This window comes from Lactuca sativa, chromosome 3, assembly GCF_002870075.4.
Source record: "Lactuca sativa cultivar Salinas chromosome 3, Lsat_Salinas_v11, whole genome shotgun sequence".
Taxonomy (NCBI): domain Eukaryota; kingdom Viridiplantae; phylum Streptophyta; class Magnoliopsida; order Asterales; family Asteraceae; genus Lactuca; species Lactuca sativa.
This window is the reverse complement of record NC_056625.2, coordinates 248,872,091-248,894,674: the sequence shown is the minus strand read 5'-3', so window position 1 is coordinate 248,894,674 and position 22,584 is coordinate 248,872,091. Positions and strand designations below refer to the sequence as shown.

At 38.7% G+C, this 22,584-nt stretch overlaps 1 long non-coding RNA gene across 1 annotated transcript; it reads right to left on the bottom strand.

The window, feature by feature from the left end:
- Positions 1 to 11,345: 11,345 nt before the first annotated feature.
- On the bottom strand, positions 11,346 to 12,519 carry LOC111885025 (uncharacterized). Its single transcript, XR_002847978.3, has 2 exons — positions 11,764 to 12,519; positions 11,346 to 11,647 (listed from the first exon to the last, which is right to left on the bottom strand). It is a non-coding gene; the product is annotated as an uncharacterized LOC111885025 (long non-coding RNA).
- Positions 12,520 to 22,584: the final 10,065 nt, after the last annotated feature.

Genomic DNA, 22,584 nt, shown 5'->3' with positions numbered 1-22,584 from the left:
TCATTCATTATTCCATACAATTCTATTCATTTTTATCCCACAATACATTAAACTCTACAAGTTTAATGGAACATATTAAAAAAATATTTATTTAAAGATTTAAAGACTTTTCTTTTTCCCATTGAAGAGTTCAATGGCCATTGAACTCCAAATCCATTGAATGCTAAGGTGACATTTCACAATGGTGGAGTTGTATCCATTGAATGACAAGTAGCCATGATACCTCATTCAACTTTTCCATTAAACTCCCCATTGTGGATGCTCTTACATAAAATGTGTGCTTATATCCTAAATACATTTTATGTTCATTAATGTTGCACATTTGCATTTTTTAAACATTTTAGGCGTAGGTTTTGAACAAGTAGTCGGTCACCTGATGGTTATACATTTTTTTAACCTTTTAGCCGGTTTTCAACAAGTAGCCGGTCAACTAATGTTTTTTATGTAAATATTAGGGCTACCTGAGGGCCATTATGTAAATATGAGGAAATCGACACAAACACACACCACCGTCGCCATCTCTCTCTGCCTCAAATCAATTCCTCCATCTATGCTTCCGTTGAGCGTTTCTCCACCTGCCACCATCTTCTATACTCAATCTAGCAAAAAAAACTCCAACATCGATCCCCGCTCTCTTTGTCATCTTCTGATTGAAAAACCCTCGAGACTTCACAATCAACCAACCCGCGCAAGTCTGCACACTTAGACCCAAACCATCATGGCCAATAGGGTCGAACCATACCCGAGATCATTTGCATCCTGCCTTAACATAACCATATAATCGATAAAGACATAATTATACTACAACGAATCATGGTCTCGAGCCGCAATATCTACCATCAACTAGCTCCTTAGTAACATTTTTAACTCTTCCTGATCCATGTATGGATCATGTGCTTCCGGTAGTAGGGACGTAAACTACCTTCCACACCTATCCGTACGAGTCCCAAGAATTGTCTCAAGATTCCCAAGTCACTACACACGACCACTATTAACCGTTCTAATCACATATACCCGTACTCGAATGAGTACACACAAATAATCTTCCTATATTCCTATTCTAGGATTTCTCTTATGCAAGTGCCCACACTAGCACGTTTTAACATTTTCCTAGGTAACTAGGAGATTCCACACCACCCTACTATCAGTCGCGGAAGAAACTTCTATCAATATCAACTCACTAACGTACGAATACAATTACATGCAACAAAAATTAAATTGTCTTTCAAATGAAAGATTGCAATACAACGGGTGGACTCAAACAAGAGTTGCGCAATAAAGCCAAATCAAGCATTCTAAATTATTTAATTTGTGTGGCATGCAACCTAACATATTCGCTCAGTAGTTAATAAATATAAATATAGGTTTCACATAGTACAAAGAAAGCGACATTCGAGCAACAAATCCATAAGGTAATAAGGCATCAAATGATCATACCATTCTAAAATGCACTGTAACACCCTTAAAAATACCACCCGAAAATTTCATTTTTAAGTTTATTAATCATAAAATAAACCGTATTGTTTTTCCCAAAACCATGAAATCATAAAATAGTTTAATTGTACAATCCAATGGTATATATAAAATCATCATCAGAGTCATAATCCCAAAATCATTAATGCGGAAAATCATGATGTGATGCGATGCGATCAAGCCGACCCTTTCCCCTTTCGAGCTGGAAGTACCTGAAACCAAAACTGAAAATCGTAAGCACGAAGCTTAGTGAGATTCCCCACCATACCACATACAAATCATAAACATACTGTCAGGCATATCCGGGTGCCTGACCTACCCTGCTGAGCATACCTGGGTGCTCAACCTACTAATGTCAGACATACCGGGGTGTCCGACCTACCCCTGTTAGGCATACCTGGGCGCCCGACCTACCCATCGGTTTTATTCCAACCGATTCCAGGGTCTATTTCACCCCTTAGCACTACCACATAAATCATGTATATCACACATAAGCATCAAATAATACATACCACCTTAATAATTATCACAAAGACAATTACTAAGTCATATCAATACTAGTGGGCCGACATTGGTGCCTTCGACCCACAGTTTCTACGAAGGGAGACTCACCTCACTATGTCTGCCAAAATCGTGCTCCTCGGCTGGCTCGTAACTGCTCTCCCTAAAGCATAATAAATTCCCTAGTCAGTCATTGGGTCCTAATAGGACTCCCTTATGACCCAAACTTCTAATTCATGTCCCAAGACAAGGTTTCCTAATCCTTGGCCTATTGGGCCTCTTTCTCCCAAGGCCCAACTCCTAATAAAATTAAGGCCCAAGTCTATCCATTTAAGTTTCAAGGCCCATTAAGGCCCAATACCATATATCCTAGATCTCTACCAGAAGCCTTACTCCACAGTGGGTCATGAGACCCAACTATTTTTAGGCCCAACATCCTAAGGACCAAATACCCATTTGACCACTCTGCATGCGTACGAGCAGCGTAGCTGGCACGTACGCCTAACGTACGTTGGTCTTGACCACTTCGGGGAGATTGGCCCAATATGCGCAGCGTACCATGGGTACGCCCAGCATACTGGCCAGTTTCCTTAGAACTCCTTTGTGACTTAATCAATTAAGTCCTAATGTCCAAAACATAGATCCATGTCCTTTAAGACGTCCTAGACCATAAAGTTACAAACTTTATGTCTTTGCATGAGTGGATGGGGGTTAAGACATGATTTAAGTCCTTAAACACACTTTGTGACCATCTAACACTTACATGGTTGTGCTTAACCATCAAAGCCCAATTTTTATGGCTCTAACTGCTTCCAAGAGCTCAAAAGGACAGCTCTTATGGGCTGGAACTACCAGATCACAACAAATCTCAACTATGGAGTCAAAATGTCACATAAAATACCCAAAAACTATAACTAAGCATGCAATGGTTAAGTTTGAAGCTTGAACCTCAAATAAGTCAAAAAGGATGCTAAACTCCTGGATCTACAAGCCCCTCTCGCGTTCTTGCTCCTTCTTCTAACTTCCTCTTCTTCAAAACCACCAAAAATCACCCAAAAGTGTACCAAATTAGCTCACAAAGCATGCAAGAGGTTTAGGGTTCAATTTATACTCTTGAGGGATAGTGGAAGCTGCTGGAATGATGTTTGGGACGGAGTTAATGTCTTTATATATGGTGCAAACCCTAAAATTTCAGGTTTGCAATTGGTCAGGTTACGCCTAGCGTACGCTTGGGTACGCCCAACGTACGCTTGGGTATGCCCAACGTACGCTTGGGTATGCCCAGCGTACGCATGTCTTCCCCCTGCTTCGCGCCTCAATCGTGTATGCCGTGCGTACACTATGTACGCTCAGCATACGGACTTTCTCCAAATTATAATATATTACACTTAATTAAATCGAAGGGAAATACCTGGTGACTCAGATGTTACATGCACATCCTAAAAAAATCCTTAGCCTAAACACTAGCATATCTCTCCAAAAGTTCACATAACAGGCACAAAAAGGCATCTCTCCTAAGCAGGCATTCTAACATGCAACCGTAAGAAGATCCTTATCCTACTTCTAACATGCAATTCATACTATAACATCACTAACATATCAAACATGTATGAATATTTTGGGAATCACTTACTTCAGCTTTGACTAATTGCATGCATCACATCCTTTTTCTTTTAGAAAACGTTTTTAGAAAAATAGTTTGTAAAAAGATTTTCTAAGTCCTCAGTTTGATTTCAGACACACCAGTGCTAGCCTGAATCCCTCAAACCAAGACTCTGATACCAACTTGTAACGTCCCGAATTTCAAACCAAAATTTTCATTTTTAAAACAGAGGAAACTATACCATTAAATCATAAAAAGTAACATTCAATTATTTGATAACATAAATCATAGAAATAAATCCATATGTGTGAAACATCTCAAAATCATAATAGAAGATGCGATGTATTCACACTGTGCTCTTCCCTGTACTGCCAAAAAGACCTGTCATATTTAAACTTAACCCCATAAGCACAAAGCTTAGTAAGTTCCCCATGATACAACATACATTACATAACAGTGGGCCCCACCGTAGGGGTATCTTTCAACCTATATGAATACTATGGTCCACCTATAGTCTTACAATCACTTCTATTGCTACAGTCCCCTTGTGGTCTTTCCTGTTACGGCACCATAGTGTTTCATACATTTTTCTATGGTTCACCCATAGTCTTTCATACATTTTGTTATGGTCCACCCATAGTCTTTCATGCAAAAGTCACTAAGACAATTTAGCATATCAGGACACCAAGTATCATACATAGTATAGTAAGAAGACTCACATGAATCAAGAGTTGAATATGACTGCTTGAAGTCCCATTGAATCAGCTACAAGTTTGACCAAAAGTCAAACAGGTTAAAAAGGTAATGGTTAACCAAACTAACCACTGCGTTGTGGCCAATCCTTTTGAGCGTGTCGTGGTCACTAAAGAACAAAAAAAAGACGTGGGGCATGAATCCACCACGCCATGGAAAACTCCCCATCGCATTGTGGTGAATGTCCTTAACATCTTATTCCGTTAAGCTCTTAACCACTAAGTCCAGAGCCACAAGGCTCAAATCTGACTTGTCTAATGATCCTCATGGATAAATCTTACAATTTTATCCATTCTAAAGGCTCAAACCATTGAGATCTCTAAACTTAACTCTCTAAGGAACCAAAAATAGCACTGAGACCATGCATGTCACTTAAATGAAGATGAAGTCCAGATCTTCACACCACAATGGGTCTAGAATACTTAAAGATTCAACCTTTACTCCTTTTGGCTCCAAAGCCATAATCATTGGCTTAAATTACATAACCAACATTATCAACATCTAATAAGTTCCAAAACTTTATCCCTTAAAGTTCAAGATCTTTACTTCATCAAATTACGACTCACTATCTCGAATTGAGAAACATCCCAAAATTGGATGCTACAAACATGCATATAAGTATAATCGTTGTAACCCGTGAAAACCACAGTTATAAAATTAATTAAACTTTCATAGTAAAAATTTAAAATTATTAATCAACTATTTCAAATAAATTATTTTAAATAAATTATTAACTAAGAGATATTTTTTAGTTATATAAAATTATAATCGTTGATTTAAATAAATACATGAAATTATATCACCTTATAATATATATTAATTTTATTTTATTTTTTATTCTAATGTTATTAATTTAATATAATTACAGTGTGAAATTTAAAATTTGAAATGAAGAACCAATTATTAATTTAATTTAATTAGAATGAGAAATTTTAAATTTTAAATGGAGAATTAATAGGTTGACATGTGGCGTTATATGTGTCATATAATATTAATGATGATTTTTAATATTGTGATACTCGTCAATAGGAAAATAAACTTATTTATTTATTAGAATATATATATATATATATATATATATATATATATATATATATATATATAGAGAGAGAGAGAGAGAGAGAGAGAGATAGGTTCAGGTATAGTAATTTGTTTAGTAACTACCAAAAATAATCCTTATAATCATGGTATTTGACTTTTAACCTAATATCTGTAGTTTATAAAACCTACAAGTCACTCCATTGACCAACGCCCACAGAAGATCCACCACCATCATTTGCTGTTGCCGTCACCACCATTGTTTGCTGTTGTCGCCGATCTCCAGCCGCAATTTGCTGTTATGGCCGCCGGTAAAACATCTCCACCCTCAATCGGCGTCTGATTCATCGAATTCGTCACTATCAGCAACGAAATAGGATCACCAGGAGATTCTGGAACGAGTGTGAGAGGTTTGGGAAGATTGAAGGCATAAATGAAGAAGAAAGCAGTCGATGAGTTCCCCTTCTGTGTCCATTTATTGAGTTCCCTTCTGATTCATCTCAATTCCTCTTTTTCTCTCTAGGGTTTTGTTGTTTCATGATTGATGTTGAAGAGCACGAAAGGAGAATCTTCCTGTTCCCTCTAGAAAAGCTCCCGACCAGGTTGTGCTCCTATTAACTTCAAATAAATTTCCATGTTATTTTTTAGTCTTTTTTTCTTTCAATATTACATTTAGTAAATCATATCCAATACTGGGAATAATCTCTTAATGGTTATGATAATATAGAGTATTGAGTTGACTAGTGAAGCTGTGGACTTCCTGATGGGGATTTTCAGTTTGCTCAATTCTAACAATGTAAGTATTTCTCTCACTTTTTATTCTAACTTATTTTCTTATACATCGTGGATCTTTTCTTCATAACTACTTTAGTTAATTTTCAAATTTATACGATTGTATTCAACTCCAATTTATTCATATATCTCAAATGTAAACGTTTACACCTTCTAGGATGGAGCTCTACAAGAATCCGAGGTTGATAAGCTGTTTTCAACTACACCAGAAAGGTGAGTTGGTTTCTAAACTTTACATTTGTATTGATTTAATGGTATATTTTCTATTATTTTAGTTAAATTATAGAGGGTGTGAGTTTTGTCATCTATATATGTTGTGTGCTTTCTTGTTGGTTCAGTAGTAATTTGTAATGCATGTATAATCTGTATTCTCCTTTTAGCCCTTGGGATGAAGCTCCTTACAAGTATAGTTTAGAGAGAACCGAATTCAAATTCTATCGGAATGAAATCATGAATTTAAATTCCTTAGTGGTTTGTGTATTTTATACAATTCCAATTCTATCGGAATGGAATCACGAATTCGATTTCTATCGGAATGGAAACACGAATTCAATTATGTTTGAATGGAATATGGGCATTTTCTCATTGATTATACATGTTCTACAATTTTTGGTTATTGGTTTTTGTGCAATTAAAAAGTCCACATATTTTTCCAAACGAATATAGTTTTTTATTTATCATTTTCTAATGCGTTATTGGATTCTAAACTACAATTGGATTTGTTTTCACAGAAGTTGATGCTTGAAGAACGAACAACAAAATTGAAAGTGTTTCTTAGCAATATTATTCTTTTAGAATTTATTATTGTATTTGTCAGATTTTGATGTTTTTTCCCGATTTGAAAGTTTTTTAGTTTTATTCTTTAACAATAAATGCAATTCTTAGCAATTGTGACATGTATTCTATAAGAATTAATGTAATTTTTGTTTTAATTCTTCAATTGATGGTTCGAGAATTTTGTTATTCTACAAAAAATATTTAAAGTCATGATCAAAATATGTTCAAGAATATTTTTAATATTTTATGGTTCAAGAATATTTTATTTTTGAACTTTCTCAAACATATTCTGTCAGAATGTCCGAATTAAAAACCTCATAATTCATAAAATCGGATTTTTAAAAGTAATAGAATCTATGATCCCTTAAAATATGCAAATTTCCTTTATTAAATCTATATTAATTGACTAAAATACCCTTCTAGTTAAATTAGATGGTATTTTTCGATTATTTTTAATTCAATAATATGTATTAATCACTTTCTTAAAATAAGTAAAATGATTGGGCCATATTTATGCATACAATAACACAATAATTACTTTAAACAAAATAACCTAAGGTTGTGTTTGGCGCGCCACAGCTAGCTGATAAGCTAGCTTATTTTTCGAGCTTTTTTATATTGTCGTGTTTGGTAAGCCAAAAAGTAGTTTTTAAACTAGCTTTTTGAAAAGCTATGTAGACTAGTTTTTTATGAGCTTTTTTAAAATTTTCTAAATACACCCCTTAATTAATTATAGAAACACATACTCCTACATGTCATTTTATGTAATTTTATATATTTTAGTTAGCTTTTCAGTTAGTTTTACCAAACATTATTTTTTATCAGCTAGGTTTTGAGCTATCAGCTAGCTTTTTATTTAACAGCTAGCTTTTCAACTATCAACTAGTACGTCAAACATAGCCTAATCCTATATATATATATATATATATATATATATATATATATATATATATATATATATATATATATATATATATATATATATATATATATATATATATATATATATATATATATATATATATATATATTGTTGGACTGACAATGGAACTGCATTTAAAATATGACAATAATGAAAGTGCATTTAAAACATATGGCTAGTATTATTGGCAGAAAATAAATTCCAAGTATTGGAATGCATTATTGGTTTATAGTGGTCATTCAAAAATGGTTGCTTGACTTTGGTTCGACGTATTTATTGGATAACATACTTGTTGATTGAGCTTAACAATGAAATTCATTTAATATTACATATATGGCCTCTTATTTACGTATAAGAGTTTTGATGTTCATAATTTATAATTTTAGTTATACGAGCGGGTTTTTTTTTTCATTAGTTGGTATCATATTATTTTAAACAAAGGTAAAATGATATTTTTCATCATTCAACATAATTAGTCAAAAACATAATCAAACAAAGATAAAATGATCATTTTCATCATTCAACACAACCAGTCAAACAAATACTCAAACAACATATTTTAGACATAGATTCAATCAGATTTTATGGTCAACCCTCTAACTTATAATCAAATCTTACTTTATAACAACTATCAAATACCCCATTAAAAGACTAATAGAGTAATATATAAAGAAAACAAAGGTCTAAGTAAACCATTGGTTAGGTAATTTAGATTTCTTGTAAATTTTCTAAAACTAACATTGAAGTTATTTCCTATGTTGCAGCGGATTATTCGTTTATGATTAAAAAAATATATAAATATTAATTACATAATGAATAAAAAAATGTAATTCACGGGGTAACCTTTCTTGCTATTCATATACAATCTGATTTAAGTGGGCCATAATAATATCAAAATAAAGTTTCAATCCAAACAATATAAAAGTTTATAACTTTTAAATAAAAATTAATATTAATAAAAATGAAAACTATAAACAAAAAAAAAGTTATGTAAAAGACTAAAAATGTAACTTTAAGTTATAGTAACGAGCCAAAATCATAACTTATAAAATCTCAATAATTTAACTTTAAAATTATGATAGACGAAAACTGTTACATAAAAATTAAATGATAGAAAAAAATTATAAATATAAGATTTAGATATGACCGGAGCTAAATCATTATTTTCAGAAAGACTTTTATTTTATATTTTATATTATATGTTTAAAAATGTATAACTTAATTTGATTTTATCTGTTTGACTCTAAAAATAAAAAACACTAATGAACAATAAAATAGGTCTTGTACCTAGTTTTAAAATTAACTAGGAGGTGATCTCGTGCTTCACAATGGGACAAAAGTTTTTTTTTTTGACTTTCATTTCCATATGCGACAAATATGTACTTCTAATTACCGCGGCTGCACATAGATTGAAGAAGTTTGTAGAAGAAATGGACCATTTCAATGATTAACACAAGAAATAGCAATGTACTTTCATTGTTTTGTATATTATAGCATCTAACTTCTATTTCTTCCTATTACACCATTGTATTTTTTTTTTTAAAATCAACCCAAATACAAAGACAATTAGATACATTTTCAAGTGTGATGTCGTACGAAGAGAGTTTTAAAAAAAAATAGTTTTCCTCTATAATAACAATATCATTAAAAAAAATCATTTTTCACATACCCTCACTTTAACAATTTTTTTCAAAGTACAGTGTTATAATTAACCGTATGCTTTATTTTCAAAGTATAATGTCGAAGTTGAAAGTACAATGTTATGTGTTGTTACGTTTTTCAAAATATGATGCTATAATAATAAAAATTTAGTTGTATAACAAAGGCACTCAGGCCATAAACCATAGACAACCATACAACCAAAACATAAACTAAAATTTTGAATCTATTTCCTACATTTGGCTAGTCAGTTGTACCCTTGGTTTGGCTAATGATGGGTCGATTTCGGGTTAAAGTTGTTTATTTATAAATTATAAATGGTAAAATGGGTAGATAGTGTACCTATATTTGCAATACGAACCATAAAAGAGAGTCTGATTGCCAAACTGCAAATTTGATCCATGTATTTGTCAAAAAAGTGTGGTTCTGGTCCCTAAACATTCAATTTTGTATAGATGGTCGTTATGACCAGGTTTCGTTGTGAGTTAGGCTCCCTTTAACAGTCTGTCTATTTTTAGCCGTTAGGGTGTTGTAGCGCCCCAAACAGGAGGACATTTCAGTCAAATTTAAGAACTTTAACCCTACATTTTTATCTAACATATTCATTTTTTATGCAAAACACATAGATAAAAGTATCATTAGAAATATACTTAGATTACAAAATGAGATATAATAACAAAACAAAAAAATAAAATAAAAAATAGATAGTTCGGATAAGCCGACTGCAATTCAACTGCATAATTTGCTTAATGACGAAAAATTTAGAAGAATTCATGGTGACAAATTAGGGAAAAAAACGATGTTACTTATATTATAATTGTATTTACTCATGGCAATTTCTTGCATTTACTCACTGCAAATAGGATTATAGATAACACTAAAATGTCGATTGTTTGTTTCCTTTCAAAGGTATCCCTTCGTTAAGAAGTCATGCCAATCGTTAAAAAAACAAAAAATAGTACATTGACTAATTTTTTTACATAAACTTACTTCATTGTGGAATCCACAAATTATATACGCATTTTCAGTATGAACCAACTAAAACAGTTGAAATTTAAACTGTGTAATGTCATTTTTAAAAAGAGTAAAAATATTAGACAAAAGCGATTGCCAACACTAACAATGTCATTATTTTAGGTTAATAACGTACATAACACTAAAGTGACCGTCTTCTAAAAACATTAAATTATGGTAAAATAATATATTTGTATTAGAGCATGGGAAAAATGTGAAATACTGATAGGAATTTGGATATGAAATTTTTTGGGTCACTCACATAACAAAACAGTCCAATAAAAGAATCTAACTTGCTATTCAGAAAGTTCCACAAAGTTATAGTTTCTTCTTCATGACAACCTTTTGATCATCATATACAAATGACACAAAAAATAAGGTATAATATTGTGAACTCAACATTGTATATTAACACAAAGCATAGAAAAACCTACTTTACTCAAATTAAAGTGTCACCGGTAAAACATGGATGTGGAATGTTAAAATGATTTGAAGTGTTGGGTTTGTTTGAATGTTTCTTTCTCAGCGATTATTCAACATCCCCAAAAGCATATAGAACACATCTAGTAAAGCTATGTTAAAAGAAAACTAAATAAACAAACTCTGTAGATTATAGAAAATTGGTTAAAAACCCATTCAGACATTTCCACAAACACCTTAAATTCAATATACAAAGTCAAGTTCCTTGATTACAGGCATGGAAATGTTGTCATTCAATTGTTTTCCTTTTCAAGTTCTCTACTCCTTGTGCATGAGCTGATTTCCCATAGAACAACTTATGTGAACAGAAATTAGCATCAAATACAATCTTCCTAGAAAAATTTCAAGCATGATATGATATCCACTCAAATAAGCCATATTAATTTGTTCAAGTCTCTTGACTTTTCTAATTGCTTCCATGTTACATAGAGCATGAATAGAAAATTGACACATACATTAAGCATAAATACATAGCAAAGTCAAAAGTTGCCATGTGTGTGAATCCCTCCTTTTGCCACTTGCTATTTTTGATGGGTTCCCTACCTGGTCGACACTCCACAACCTCTGCAGGCTAGTTGGTTTACTCGAACATTCTAACAGTTGGCCTTCTTCAACATTGAAACAATGCTCCTTTGCTTTTATATGATAATTGCAACAGAAAAACCTAGAGTTAGTTACCTGAACAAATTCAGTAACAAGTAACAACACAGGCTAAGAACAAAACATAAGAAACGAAAACGTTATCACACACCTGTCTATTATTGCATCTATCATCTTTCCAGTTTCCGAGAAATATCCTAGTAGTTGTACGAGTGTTGTATGACAACATCAAAGCCCAAAGACACTGAATTGGTATATCGATGAAATGTCAAAACCGGGAAACCCGTTCCAAAAAATTAACATCGACATACTAGGGATTTCTTATACACAGTATCGGAGCTTCAGATTCTTAAAAGCAAACCCAAATGGAAATTGGAAGTTTGGAACAGTCAATCAGAACCCTAATCGTGGAAGAAATCGAAAACCTGAGATGGAATTGTTGGCATTTGATTTGGGAACGTTCGAATCCAATACCTTCGTCACTATCGGAATCACCAACTATGTTGTACAGTCTTTCATAGGAGATTGAGCGATAAGCGAGTGAAATAAAAGATTGCAGGGCTTTCAAGTTTTTTGTCGAACGTTCGAGAATAGAACGAGCATCCGTGTCTCCTCCCAGCAATCTAAGGCGGTCCAAACGTATCACGGTGATACTGGCGGAGGAGGACAGTGTCACACCTCGACCATCAGCGAAAACTCCAGGTTGCAATGTAAGCATTGGATAACAGATAAACAACATGTATCCAATAATACAAATAATACAATGATATATGCATAAATCGGGTACCAAGAATTATGTTGTGGTCAATCTAGAACAAGTATTACAAACATAAGTCAAAATGAAACAAAAGGCCTAACACATTGTCCAAATATTTAAGCAAAGAAATAAATCCATGACACATATGGTGTGTTTTCCAAGTCCTAAGATACAAAGTTTGAAAACAATACGTCAACAATAATTATGGTGAGCTTTTACAGGTTTTGACTTTGACTTTGACTTTATATGTTTTTATAATAAAAAATGTGTTTATATCTATGAATTATAAGTGTAAAGTGCAACATGTTGTATTCTTGTAAACCTATACAAGTAACAAAGATTTGGTTTATCATTCATACTCGTTGTGTTTTTATAATCAAAAGTGTGTTTATACTAATGAGTTAACCTATAAAAGTAAAAAGGAATTGTTTATCGTTTAGACTCCTTGTGTTTTTATAATCAAAAGTGTGTTTACACTAATGAATTATAATAGTGTAAAGTGCAAAATGTTCCTAAAAAATGGTGAGCTTTTACAGGTTTTGACTTTGACTCTGTATGTTTTTATAATCAAAAATGTGTTTATATCTATGAATTGTAAGTGTAAAGTGCAACATGTTGTATCCTTGTAAACCTATACAAGTAACAGAGATTTGGTTTATCATTCATACTCTTGTGTTTTTATAATCAAAAGTGTGTTTATACTAATGAGCTATAAAAGTGTAAAATGCAACATATTCTGCCATTGTAAACCTATAAAAGTAAAAAGGAATTGTTTATCGTTCAAACTCCTTGTGTTTTTATAATCAAAAGTGTGTTTACACTAATGAATTATAATAGTGTAAAGTGCAAAATGTTCCTCACTTGTAATTCCATACAAGTAAAAGCGTTTTATTTATCTACATAACTTATTAACCTAAGTTATAATACAACAGAATGTCATGTCAAGCATTTTGTAGCACCCGATTCCTGGTACGCATTTAACTCAAAGCATTCTTATGTTTCTCTATGGGACTCGACGAGTTGGAGGCCCAACTCGTCGAGTAGAGTCGGGATCCGCAGACATTTTAAGTGACCTACCCGACGAGTCGGTAGACTGACTCGGCGAGTAGGTGTTGTACGTAGGGGTGGAATTGGTACGGTACCAATTCATTTTCTTTAAACCGTGTACCGTACCAACTATAATTGGTATAAAAAAATTTCTACCAGTACCGTACCAAGTATATTTGGTACCAATTTATTTGGCTACCAACATGTTTGGTTGGTACAAATTGGTAATGGTATATACCGACTTCTTTTAATTTTCTATTGTAACATTTAAAAATAAGCAAAGACATCGGGATTTTGATGTTTAGTATAAAATTAGTTACGTAGTTCTTTTTGTTTACAAAAGAATTCTACTAAAAATAAAGACATCGGAATTTTAATGTTTAGTATAGAAATTAGTTACGTAGTTCTTTTTGTTTACAAAAGAATTATACTAAAGTAACGTTTTAATTTTGTGCTTTAACGTGGTAATAACTATCGACTAATACAATCAAATGACTAATATAATGTTATTAAAACTGTAAACATCAAACACAATTAATAGTTGAAATATACGATTTCATATATATATATATATATATATATATATATATATATATATATATATATATATATATATATATAATGAATTGGTTGGTACGGTATTACCATGATATTCAAATTTTTGTACCATTACCGTACCAACATTGATCAATTGGTACGGTACTACCAACCAAACATGTTGGCTACCAAATATATTGGCTACCAAGTTTATTGGTTCGGTTGGTAACATGTTGGTTGGTAAAACCCTAGTTGTACGAGTAAAACCCTAAATCTGAGGGTTTGCACCCTATTTAAACGTCTTATTGCAGCCTCCATCATCCCTTATGCTCCCAGAACACTTCATACTGAAACCCTAATCGTTTTGTGAGATCTAAGGCCCTTTTTGGTGGTTTTTGGTGGTTTGTGATCACAATAAGGAAGGAAAATGTAACACCCCGTTCCTGGTACGTATTTATTTTGATTAAATGTTCTTTTTGGAAGAGCTACTCGGCGAGTTGTAGCCCTAACTCGCCGAGTAGGTGTCGAGATGGATGCGGGCTTTAAGTGATCTACTCGGCGAGTCCACACCTGGACTCGGCGAGTAGGCCAATCAGGAGGAGACCCTAACTCTTAGGGTTTGCACCCTATTTAAACGTCCTTATAGCCCTATCTCAGCCTCCATCACCCTCAGAGCATTCCTTATCGAAACCCTAGCCTCCATTGGTAAGTTTGAGTGATTGTTGCCTTGTGAAGGGACTTTTTGGGGCACTTTAGAGCAAGTGGAAGAAGGGAAAGGTTGAAGAGGTCAAGGAAGGGGACTTAGATCCAGAGCACATTCATTTGTGGTCATCCATTCTGGTAATAAAGTTTCCATCTTGATTATTGATTTATTAGATCTTGTTTGTCCCTAAATTGTTGCTTTTAAGCCCTAAAACCCCAAATCCTTGAAGAGAAACTTATGGTTCGGTTATACTTCAGATCTGGACTCAGATCTGGACTCTCATTACCTTCTAGAAGTGTTAAGTTTCAGTCATGTAGGTGATTAAGGTCCCTCCTGAGTTTAGAACCCCCATTAAGAGCTTGTTTGGGCATTTGAAGCCTCTAAAGCTATGCATGCACGTAAAGTTTGCAACTTTACATGATAAGCATGCCCTAGAAGCCTAGATCTGTGGTTTGGAGCCGCTGCATGGCTCAAATCAGGTCTGTATGGAAAAAGGATTGAATGAACTCGGCGAGTAGAATGATGGACTCGGCGAGTCCTATGAAGATAGCCTTGGACTCGGCGAGTTGGATGAGCAACTCGGTTAGTCCGATGAAGATTGCCTTAAGACTCGACGAGTTGTTCTTCAACTCGGTGAGTCAGATGAACTTGGACTTAGTATATATGAACCGAGGAGGAACGCATCGAGTCTTCGCTAAGCTTGACAAGTTGAAACAGGTGTAGAACTAGAACAGATGGAAAGATCGCGGCGAGTTGGCGAGCCAACTCGGCGAATCTAGTCAACTGGGAGTTGACCTTGACCAAAGAGTTGACCTTGGACCAGGGATGGACCAGTCAATTGACCTAAGGAGATTTATGAGTGGCTAATCTATGTGTATGGGTTTGTAGCCGAAGGATTACCGGTGAAGCAGCCAGACGTCTCGTAGTCGGACTTTCGGTAGCTACTCTTCGAGGTAAGTTTCCTTCCAGTAGTAACGAGTCTAAGGCACCAAGGCCGGCCCGATTAGATGATATGCTAGTGTTGGAGTGTGGGCAGAGCCCATATCTCATGGTCGAGTTTGATTATGATATATGCCAGTATGATAGATTTGTCTATACTCGTTGTCTATGTGATACTTGTATGTTATGGATTAGCAACTGAGTGTGGGCGAGTCCCGTATCTCTCTAATAGGGGAGTGTGGGCGAGGCCCGTATCTCCCAGATAGCGGAGTGTGGGCGAGGCCCGTATCTCCAAGCTAGCGGAGTGTGGGCGAGGCCCGTATCTTCATGAGTGTGGGCGAGGCCCGTATCTCCTAGCTATTCATTGTATGTTTGTATGGTATGAGGTATTATGGGGGAACCCACTATGCTTCGTGCTTACAGTTTCCAGTACCTCTTCTTCGAAGGGGAAGGAGTTGGTGCGGTAGCGGCCCATCACACACATGCCTCGTATTCCACACTATGAGATCTTCCTGGGGATTTGTACTCTGACATTATTAAGTTTATGAAAATGTTTTCCAGACATTTGATATCTTTTATGAAATGTTATGACCGGTGATGTTTTTATTTCTAAATGCTTTACTAAGTATATGTTTTAAAAATGATATTTTTAGCTCATATTTTTGGGACGTTACAAGTTGGTATCAGAGCCCTGGTTTGAGGGATTCGGACACACCTTCGGGGGTGCCTGAACTCAAATCGAGGGATTAAAAGATTTTAAAGCAGAAAATATTTTCTAAAAAGCTAAGAAAAGCGTTTTGAGAAGAAGTGTGTGATGTGCGCGACCGGCCGAGCTCAAGTAAACATTCCCCAAAGTTCCCATACCAGCTTATGTTATGTTTATCAGTTTCAGTAGAACAGCATGCCAGAATAGGACTAAGGATCTAGGAGTGATGCCTTATGTGCCTGCTTTATGTGTTTCAGTGTATGAAAATTGCATGCTAGAATCGAGTAGACAGCAGTAGGATAGCCTGTTAGGGTTATGCCTAATAGTATGAGTTTAGCATGGTATGCTAGTTCAGCTTTTCTCTATGAGGACAGATTTGCTTAAGAATGTTCCCTTTTTTTCTGAATGCTGCTTGCTTTGTGCTTCGTGGGACTCTGAGAGATGGGAGTTAGACATTAGGTGAATACGTCGTGTCACATGTGAACAGGGTTGAATAATCTTAGAGTACTGGATTTGGCCCTATTGCACAGCTCTTGTCTGAGTCTAACCGTTGAAGGGCCGAGTCTGTTACTCGAAGGATTATTCGAGCCTCACCACATGTGATGGTATTCAGGTAATGACTAATTGTCATTACAAGGGGGCCTTCAGCAGCTGAGGACCGGGTAGGGTGGAGTTAGAGATTTTCCTAGGGCAAGCCTAGGACGAGTATAGCAGTGATTAGCAATAGTGAAAGGGACCTGGTGGAGTAAAGGCAGTCCTTGGAGAAGGTACGGATAGATGTGGAAGGTAGTATGGGCCCGTACTACTGAAAGCAGAGGATCCGTACCCAAACTAAGGAAGGCTGAGAGAGGACCAGGGAACTTGAAGTAAATGTGACCCTTTAGGGGTATCAATATCACTAATGGTTGTCAGTGTGTATTGCAGAATGGTGGTATTACGCCAGAGGCCAGCTGGTGGCAGTTCTGGAGAGGGATCGGGTTCGAGATCAGGTTCTGAGCCAGTAGATGAGAGGCTATGCGAGTTCATCGCGTCAGAGATCACCTGAGGCATCCTTGAGTCGACCCCCGTCATTTTCGGGTCGATCAAGGAAGGGATAGTTGAGCTGATGGAGGACCACCTCAAGGCGTTCAGGAGTGACATGGCGTCTGGCCAGTCAGGATCTCGCACACTGTCCTTTAAGGACTTCAGGGGTAGTGGTGTGCCGGATTTCCATGGGGCGAAGGACCCCATTGCTGCCAGACGATGGATTGCGGACATTGAGTTCGCACAGTTGACCAGCTTCTGCCCCGAGGGGTAGAAGGGGAGATATGAAGCAGGATGTTTACGAGACCGAGCTAGGGATTGGTGGGAGTCCGTTGGTGACTCGTTAGGAGCCTCGGCTGTCGAGGCTATGACCTGGTCGGACTTCGTGACCAGGTTCAGGGCAGAGTTTGCACCGGCTGTTGAGCTTCAACAGCTGGCCAAAGAGTTCTTAGACATGAGACAGACGACGGAGACTGTGGCGGAGATCACCGCCAAGTTCCGGGAGAAAGCATTGTTGGTGCCCCAGTATGCGGGAGATGAGGATATGAGGAGGACCCACTATCATGACATGCTACGGGCCGACATCCGGGAGCATGTTAGCTTTTCAGCTTGCCCTACCCTGTAGTCCATGATTGCCAGGGCGAGGGAAAGGGAGATTGATTTGGAGCACATTCGAAAGAGAAAGGCAGAGATGGGGCAGGTGGTTGAGGCTTCGGGGAAGAAGCCCAAGGGATCAGATGGTAGGCCGAAAGGCCAAGGGGGGTCGGGTCACTGCGGAAAATGCGGCAGGTCGCATGAGGGAGCATGTAGGTTGGGATCATCAGGCTGTTACAAGTGCAGCAAGGCGGGGCACTTTAGCAGGGATTGTACTGCCCCTGTCTTGGTTGTTCAGACATCTGAGTTGCTGTGTTTCTACTGCAACCAGATGGGCCACAAGAGGGCCAATTGCACCAAGTTGACGGCAACATCAGCGCCAGTGAAGGCGCCAGCTCCAGCGACTCTAAGGATCACAGATGGCCGGTAGGGCAAGGCAGAGGCTCCAGTGGTGAGGAGTCGGGCGTTTCAGCTGACGATAGAGGAGGCACGTACCGCACCTGATGTGGTGACGTGATCGTTCCATGTGAACGATATTCATGTTCAGGTGTTGTTTGACTGGGGTGCCACCCGATCATTTGTTTCCCTTGCGCTTAGCAAGAGGTTTACCGAGTCTTTGGGCATGTTGGATTGCCCTTTAGAGGTAGAGATTGCCGATGATCGATTGGTGCGAGCATCAGCAGTATTTAGGGATTGTGTCCTAAGGTTATTTGAGGAGCGCTATTTGGTGGATTTGGTTCCCATCCCTTTGCGGGGGAACAAGGTGATTATAGGCATGGATTGGTTGAGCCCTAATGGGGCGGTGATAGATTGTGCGCAACAGTTAGTGTGGATCAGGACCCCAAGTGGGGGAGAGTTAGTGATCCATGGTGAGAGGCCACAACGAGGACCCACAGTATGTTCAGCAGCAAGGGCTAGGCACTACCTTCAGCAGGGTTGCACGGGATATGTCGCGTACGTTATGGATACCCGGGAGGCGTGTAAGGCGAAGGTGAGCGAGGTTCCAGTGGTGCGAGACTACGCTGATGTGTTCCCGGAGGAGCTTCCTGGGATACCTCCGGAGCGTCAGGTAGAGTTCTGAATCGACCTAGTTCCTGGTGCGGCTCCGATAGCCAAGGCACCCTATTAGTTGGCTCCTCCCGAGATGCAGGATTTGTCTACGCAGCTGCAGGAGTTGCTAGACAAGGGATTTATTCGACCGGGCAGTTCACCCTGGGGAGCCCCGATCCTATTTGTGAAGAAGAGGACGGGTCGCATTGGATGTGTATTGATTACCAGGAGCTGAATAAGGTAACGGTGAAGAACCGTAACCCACTCCCGAGGATTGATGACCTCTTCGATCAGTTGCAGGGAGCATTTTGGTTCTCCAAGATCGATTTGCGTTCGGGGTATCATCAGATGAGGGTCCGAGAGGAGGATGTACAGAAAATCGCGTTTCGGACGCGTTACGGCGATTATGAGTTGGTGGTGATGCCGTTTGGGCTCACCAATGCTCCTGCCGCGTTCATGGACCTCATGAACCGCGTATGTAGACCAATGTTGGATCGGTCTGTGATAGTTTTCATTGATGACATCTTGGTTTATTCCAAGATGCAGGAGGAGCACGAGGAGCTTCTGAGAGAGGTTTTGGAGACCTAGAGGAGGGAGAGCTTGTACGCCAAGGTCTCCAAATGTGAGTTTTGGTTGCGCGAGGTGCAGTTTCTTGGGCACCTCGTCAATCAGAACGGGATTTCTGTAGACCTGGCCAAGGTGGAGGCCGTGATGAGATGGGATGTTCCGAAGTCTCCATCTGAGATTCAGAGTTTCCTGGGATTAGCGGGCTACTATCGGAGATTCATTCAGGACTTCTCCAAGATAGCCGAACCCCTGACGCGGCTGACTAAGAAAGCCGTGGTCTTTTGATGGGGGCATGATCAGCTGGCTGCATTCGAGGTTCTGAGGCAGAGATTGTGTGAGGCGCCACTCTTAGCCCTGCCAGAGGGCGTAGAGGATTTTGTGGTATATTGTGATGTGTCCATTTCGGGGTGGGCGCGGTACTGATGTAGAGAGGTCATGTCATTGCCTACGCTTCGAGGCAGCTGAAGCCTCACGAGGCGAACTACCCGACACACGATTTAGAGTTGGGGGCGGTGGTCTTCGCCCTCAAGATGTGGCGAAATTACCTCTATGGGGTTCGGTGTACCATTTACACGGACCACAAGAGTCTGAGGTACCTCATGGATCAGCCGAATCTGAACATGAGGCAGCGTCGGTGGCTCGATGTGGTGAAGGATTATGACTGTGAGATCCTTTACTACCCAGGGAAGGCCAATGTGGTGGCTGATGCGCTTAGCCGCAAGGTGGCGCCGATCAGGGATATTTTCATACGGATGACAGTGGTGGCCCTGCTTTTAGAGCGGATTCGGGAGGCCCAACAGGAGGCCATGAAGGAGGAACATCGGAAGAGTGAGCGCATAGTGGGTCAGGTTTCCTCCTTCGACTGTGATAGCAGGGGATTATTTTCATTACACCGCAGAGTGTGGGTATCGTACCTCGGAGGCGTGCACCAGGTCTTAATGGAGGAGGCGCTGAAATCTCTATTCTCCATTCATCCCGGGGCGACGAAGATGTATAGGGATCTTCGTCTGGACTATTGGTGTCTCTGCATGAAGCGAGATGTGGCTTGGTACGTCGAGCGGTGCTTGACTTGCAGGAAGGTCAAGGTCGAGCATCAGAGACCGCACGGCAAGATGCAGCCGTTGGATATCCGGTTGTGGAAATGGGAAGATATTACGATGGACTTTATCACGAAGCTACCCAGGAACGCACGAGGAGTGGATTCTATATGGTTCATCGTGGATCGATTGACCAAGAGCGCCCATTTTATTCTGATTTAGGAGAGCATCTCGGCCGAGAAGTTAGCCGACATCTATATTAGGGAGATAGTGGCGCGGCACGGGGTGCCAGTGTTAGTGATTTCAGACAGAGATGTGCGTTTTACTTCCAGGTTTTGGAAGAAGTTTCATAATGAGTTGGGCACTCGTCTGCATCTTAGCACTGCCTTCTACCCGCAGATGGATGGTCGGAGTGAGCGGACCATCCAGACTCTTGAGGATATGTTGCGGGTGTGCGTGCTAGATTTCGGTGGCAGTTAGGATACGTATCTTCCATTAGCAGAATTTTCGTATAACAACAGTTACCATGCGAGTATTGACCGCCCTCCTTTCGAGATGCTCTACGGGAGAAAATGTAGGACCCCGATTTGTTGGGGCGAGGTCGGTCAGCGTGTCATTGGAAGCACCGAAGTGGTGCTCAAGACGACAGAGTTGATCCAGCAGGTTCGTAGTAGACTGCAGACTGCGCAGAGTCGACATAAGAGTTACGCCGACAGGAGGCGTTCAGACTTGGAGTTTCAGGTGGGTGACATGGTCCTCCTGAAGGTATCACCCTGGAAGGGTGTCATTAGGTTCCGGAAGAGGGGCAAGTTAGGCCCTAGGTTCATTGGTCCTTTTAGGGTTTTGGCCCGAGTGGGTCGGGCCGCCTATCGATTGGATCTTCCAGTAGAGCTTAGCCAGATCCACAACACTTTTCATGTTTCTCAGTTGAGAAAGTGTTTGGTGGATGAGTCAGCAGTTGTACCCTTGGAGGATATTCAGGTTGATAGCAACCTGGATTATATCGAGAGACCAGTTGCGATCTTAGATCACAAGGAGAAGACCTTGAGGAACAAGGTGGTTCAGTTGGTGAAGGTGCAGTGGCAGTACCGGAGGGGTTCAGAGTGGACATGGGAGGCGGAAGAGGAGATGAGGGAGCACTACCCAAAGTTGTTTCTGGAGACAGCAGACTTCGAGGACGAAGTCTAAGATAAGTGGGGGAGAATTGTAACACCCCGTTCCTAGTACATATTTATTTTAATTAAATGTTCTTTTTGGAAGAGCTACTCGGCGAGTTGTAGCCCTAACTCGCCGAGTAGGTGTCGAGATGGATGCGGGCTTTAAGTGATCTACTCAGCGAGTCAACGCCTGGACTCGGTGAGTAGGCCAATCAGGAGGAGACCCTAATTCTTAGGGTTTGCACCCTATTTAAACGTCCTTATAGCCCTATCTCAGCCTCCATCACCCTCAGAGCATTCCTTATCGAAACCCTAGCCTCCATTGGTAAGTTTGAGTGATTGTTGCCTTGTGAAGGGACTTTTGGGGGCACTTTGGAGCAAGTGGAAGAAGGGAAAGGTTGAAGAGGTCAAGGAAGGTGACTTAGATCCAGAGCACATTCATTTGTGGTCATCCATTCTGGTAATAAAGTTTCCATCTTGATTATTGATTTATTAGATCTTGTTTGTCCCTAAATTGTTGCTTTTAAGCCCTAAAACCCCAAATCCTTGAAGAGAAACTTATGGTTCGGTTATACTTCAGATCTGGACTCTCATTACCTTCTAGAAGTGTTAAGTTTCAGTCATGTAGGTGATTAAGGTCCCTCCTGAGTTTAGAACCCCCATTAAGAGCTTGTTTGGGCATTTGAAGCCTCTAAAGCTATGCATGCACGTAAAGTTTGCAACTTTACGTGATAAGCATGCCCTAGAAGCCTAGATTTGTGGTTTGGATCCGCTGCATGGCTCAAATCAGGTCTGTATGGAAAAAGGATTGAATGAACTCGGCGAGTAGAACGATGGACTCGGCGAGTCCTATGA